At 33.7% G+C, this 5,087-nt stretch overlaps 1 long non-coding RNA gene across 2 annotated transcripts; it reads left to right on the forward strand.

Annotated features, from left to right (window-relative positions):
- Positions 1 to 737: 737 nt before the first annotated feature.
- LOC131529362 (uncharacterized) lies at positions 738 to 4,859 on the forward strand. Of its 2 annotated transcripts, XR_009268077.1 has the most exons (4): positions 751 to 807; positions 1,177 to 1,318; positions 1,473 to 1,556; positions 4,470 to 4,859. It is a non-coding gene; the product is annotated as an uncharacterized LOC131529362 (long non-coding RNA). The 2 variants fall into 2 exon arrangements; XR_009268076.1 differs by lacking the exon at positions 1,177 to 1,318 and having other exon boundaries at positions 738 to 807.
- The last annotated feature ends 228 nt before the right edge of the window (positions 4,860 to 5,087 follow it).

Genomic DNA, 5,087 nt, shown 5'->3' on the forward strand with positions numbered 1-5,087 from the left:
ACCTGTTTTCCGGGTTTGGTCAGGTGACATTCAACATATACCCTATTGCTGTAAAAATGAACTTTAATAATTGATTCTTCACAGCCTCGTCCTTTGGCTGTAAAAAATAAATAAATAAATAAAAACGGATCCAACCCCAGCATAATTTTGGACAAATGTGCAAAGTAACCCATCCCAGCCGGCACATGACCGACCTTCAACGTTGAAATATGGTTGAAATAAGGTCAGTTCTTATTTCAATGTTGAAACAATGTTTAATGCTTAACAGTTGAAAACCAACCGGTACATGACCAACCTTCAACGTTGAAATATGGTTGAAATAATGACAGTTGTTGTTTCAATGTTGAAACTACGTTGAAATAATGTTTAATGCTAAATGGTTGAAAAAGGGTAATAAAAACACTTATAAATCAACTTTGTTTTTTATTGGTTTTTTTAAAGATCTGTATGTTGAATCACTTAATGTATGTACAGAATAAATAATTTCTGCCTTTTAAATTATTATTAAGATCGTTATTATTATTCTATTATCATTTTACATTTTTATCATGAAACCTTCTGGTACAACTATTATCAACAACAATAAAACTAAACAAATTGCGCTGTCTTACCACGCTGAAACAATTCCTATTGGTTATTTAACCTTATTTGCTTTGATCATGATTGGTTAATCTGGCTGTCATTCATGAAACTGGCCAATGAAACTGTGCGCGCCATTTTCAATTTGAAAATATGACCGTTATCCTGACCGTCTTTCTGAGTGAGGTCGCTGTGAGTGAGAGAGCTGCTGCGCAATAAAACTGCTAGGTCCCGAATTATTGTATAATTATTGTATAAAAAACGTTTACCATTAAAGCTATTATTATATTATAGATCCTATATTCTCATTCAATTTAGGTCTACTATCCACTTAAACAATATGTCAGTTTCTAATTTTATGTACCGGTACTATTTATGTAAACGCTGCGTTACTTTATAGCTTTGTAAATGTTTTGCTGGCAATTTGTTAATGGATGAATTGAAATAAGCTAATTAATTTAACCTAAAATGATGCACTGTACTGTTAATCAACTTAAAGTTACATGAACTAAAATGGGCTGAAGCTAACGTTATTTCAAACACATTTTTAACTTTCATTGTAGACAAATATTGATAAAAATTGTACTGTGATTTTAGGAGTGTCAGAAAAATCCCTCGAATGCTGCTGATAGAGATATTGGAAACATAGGCGATCTGAGAAAGCATATTAAATAACTTCATATGCATTTTCCCCAATATATTTCACCTATATCATCATGCATCTTTAAAACCTAAAAACGTAAATCTTTGTTTCTTAAGATTTTTTTGTATGTTCTGTACATTATTCTCTCTCATTTCTGCATTTCACCCCTGCCGTAGTTTATTTATAATAAACCTGACATTGTATAGCTTACTATTGTTGGCTCTGTGACAGATTGTTTATGTTCCTATAGTCTTCCATGCTGATGGCCGTGCAGCAGAGTTGGAGGGGACCTCTTGTCGAAGAACATCTCCAAGACACTATGAGCATCTGACTAGTAAGTAAAACCTCAAACATTCAAAAGTTTATCAGATATTAAAATAAAATATCAAATAAATATAAAATATTTTTGGAGTCCTGTATGTCTTCAGGGCTTGCAAAATGTCAAAATCCCTGGTAGCCCTTCGGGCAGGTACTCTTCAGATTTTGGTAGCCCGAAAATTAATTTAACTAGCCCAAATTAAAAAAAATACCTTTTTTTTTTTTTTTTTTTTTTTTAAATATAGAAAATCAGATAGGAGTTTAAATGTCAAATCAAAAATATTTTCAATACACAAATATGAAGGAAGGAATTTTATTTCACTATTTACAGGGTATCTGCAGAATTTTAAAAAATAAATTTAAGGCAATTTATGACCCATTTTTAAAAGCTGCACGAGGAAAATGAACACAGAATGAGCGGGGTTGGACAGTGTCTATGGTAACATACAGTATTGAGCCATAAAATTACATGATTTACAGTTCAGATACAGGTTTTCACAAAAACAAAAATCTTATACAACAGCATTTCAGGCTATAGACCATTTTTATGAAAAGGGATAAATCAAGCATATAAATTATGTTAATTTAAAATGTATAAATATTACTGTCTTAATTGTTTACATTTTTTGAAGGCATATTAACTTCTTTCTCATTTACAACTCTATGTGTTTGCTGTGTAAAAAGTTGATATTTGCATTGATCTGACCATAAACAATAAGAAAGGCTTATTGGAAATGCAAATTCATTCTCTGCCACGAGGTGGCGCTTTAGGAGCGCTGAAATATTGCGGTTTCCCCGGAAACGCTGTACACAAAGCAGCTCTGCGCTCATAAACGCTGCTTTATCAGGAATTATAGTTTAGATGAAATTAAAATGCCAATGACACATTTCTGAGGACAGTCGGTTCCCTTCAGATACATTCACATAAAGACATCCGCGCCGCGTTTTGACTTGAAACGTGCCGCGCTCATATTTATTCAATGACATCATTGCCTTTTGCAGTTTAATCCTGCCTTATCACGACTCATGTCTTTCCGTCCCCAACTGTAAGACCTCTTGAAATTATAATTAAGACATTTCTTATACCATTTAACGTATTTAAAACTTTTTATGGCCTTAAGTTTGATACAACTCACTTTAAGAGTTTATAAGGACCCGCGAGAGATCTGTATTTAAGGAGCCCGACGGGCAGGCAGTGATACATTTTGGCAACCTGACTGGAAAACACAATAGCCCCGGGACTTCGGGCTAGCGATTTTGCGAGCCCTGGTCTTACAAGGCCATCTCGTTCAACACTGCATGAAGACACTACAACCAGAGAGGTACAACATAATTCAAAACGAGACACAGATGATAATAAAAAAAGTGCTTTGAAATTAAAATTCATAATGGTAAGACAGAACGAAGTACCGTGACTGTGCCTCACTTCAAAGTGAAACAGTCTGTAATGGTCATCTGGAATGATAAGTTTGATTTTCTAAACTAAAAGTGTTTGTTCAAGTAGACTTTGTTGCTTGTGGAAACCTCACACAAGCCTGAAAGGTACTTAACTCTAGAACCGCCAGAGGTCGCTGTATACCTAAAAGCGCCAGCGGGTAAATTTTACCCACACACATGGCAACTGTTTTTATATGGCTCAAGAACATATTATTTCACTGTATTATGCCACTGTCTTCACAAAGAAGTGTCTAGAGTCATGAAATGATTATGTCTAGTCGTCAGCTATATTTTTACCCTGTTGTTTTATGTTCAAGACTTTTTAATGCAGCCTACACTAATCCATAATGGTCAGTAAGCTAAAAAAAAAAAGCCTGCACTGACAACGAAAATTGGAAGGTAGTAAATATTTGGGTGGTGTAATATTATAATACATTGTCATTAATCAATATATTAGGATAACCCACGTTATTTAAATTACTAAATTAGCCAATAGACAATAATGAGCAATAATAATTCACCACACTGCATAGGATGATGCTATGACAAATTCAAGTGCACAGCTTCACCTAGGCCCAATTATTAATTTGTTTAGTTATATCATTCATAATTTGAATAATAGAACACCGCCAATAAACTTTGGGTAATCAAAAAAAATGTTTTATTCATTACATCATAGATGTAATAGATTTTTTTGATTTTTTTTCTTCAGGAAACAGCCAGACTAGAATTATAGCAACACAGTAGCGGACAATAAACGATATGGCAAGACAAAAATTAAATAATAAAACCAAAGTTTGACCAATTATGAGTAAAGTTAGGCTAAAACATCTAAATGTGATGTCTGGATCACTGTCAGATGAGCCGTCAGATGCTGAGCCGACCCAGGACGCATAACTTACCATCAGACTCTCCATCACTCACGGCATTTAGTGTTTCTAATACCTACCTTCCATAAATCACCTTCTTTTAGTCATTTTGACATTATTTTTTAAACTGATAACCAGTAAATCGGTGAGTGAAAGGCATTGCCTAGAAATGTACGATGTTAAAACACAAGCGTCAAGAAAATGACAGCGTGAAAATACATGCATTATACAGTATAGAGGGTAAATTTGATCCGTGCAGCGCTTATAGGTCTAAAAGCTCTGTTTTTTTTAAATCTGGTTTTATCTAAATAATTTTTAACAACATTGGATTGTAAATTACATAATTTTAGTAAAAGCCAATGACTGGGAGACTTGAATGTTTTGTTGAAAATCTGTTATGTACATTTGAAAAACAGCCACAGGTCAAATTTACCCCGTGGCGGTTCTAGTGTTAAAACTTAAAATCTTAATTGCACTCTTGAAAACTGTTCACCAAAGACTAAATTTCAGTCCAGCAGAATTTTCTGCACACTTCACCACCAAGATCAAAATGAGCGTTGTGAATGTAAAAGCTTCACATTACATTTATAACAATCATTGTTAATGTTTGACTTGTGTTTCAGGGCTGTTTGTGAAGACAGAAAATCAAGAGATGTTGTGACAACCTGGACAGAATTCAGCTCCAGATCCACCCTCCACACCAGACTTCTCACGCACAAGGACTGCTGTCTACTAGCATATTATGTGTTCTCTTCAGAGTTAGGTGCATGCAGATATTACCTGATTTTTAGATGTAATGAAAACTATATTATATATATATACAGCATATGAAGAGTTCAGATGCAAAAGCCTCTAAATGCCATCTGAAATTTTCTTCTAAAATGAGCATTTTTCTCAAGCTCCTATATTTATGTTCAGCTATTTCATTTTAATTGCATAGAAAAGGACCTATATATTGCCATTAGAGTAAAATAACTGAACCTAAACATAGCAGCCTGATAAAAATGCTAATTTTAGATGGCACTTAGAGGCTTTTGCATCTGAACTCTTCATATATATATATATATATATATATATATATATATACACTATATTGCCAAAAGTATTGGGTCACCCCCTTCTAATGAACAGGTTTGACTACTTTAGTAATTTCCATGAGTACAAATCTTAATGTTTAAGCATATAATGATTGAGCATGATAATGATCATTTTAAAGCAACAGTTTGGACAGGACCCTTTTC

The sequence above is a fragment of the Onychostoma macrolepis genome, chromosome 21, assembly GCF_012432095.1.
Source record: "Onychostoma macrolepis isolate SWU-2019 chromosome 21, ASM1243209v1, whole genome shotgun sequence".
Classification (NCBI taxonomy): domain Eukaryota; kingdom Metazoa; phylum Chordata; class Actinopteri; order Cypriniformes; family Cyprinidae; genus Onychostoma; species Onychostoma macrolepis.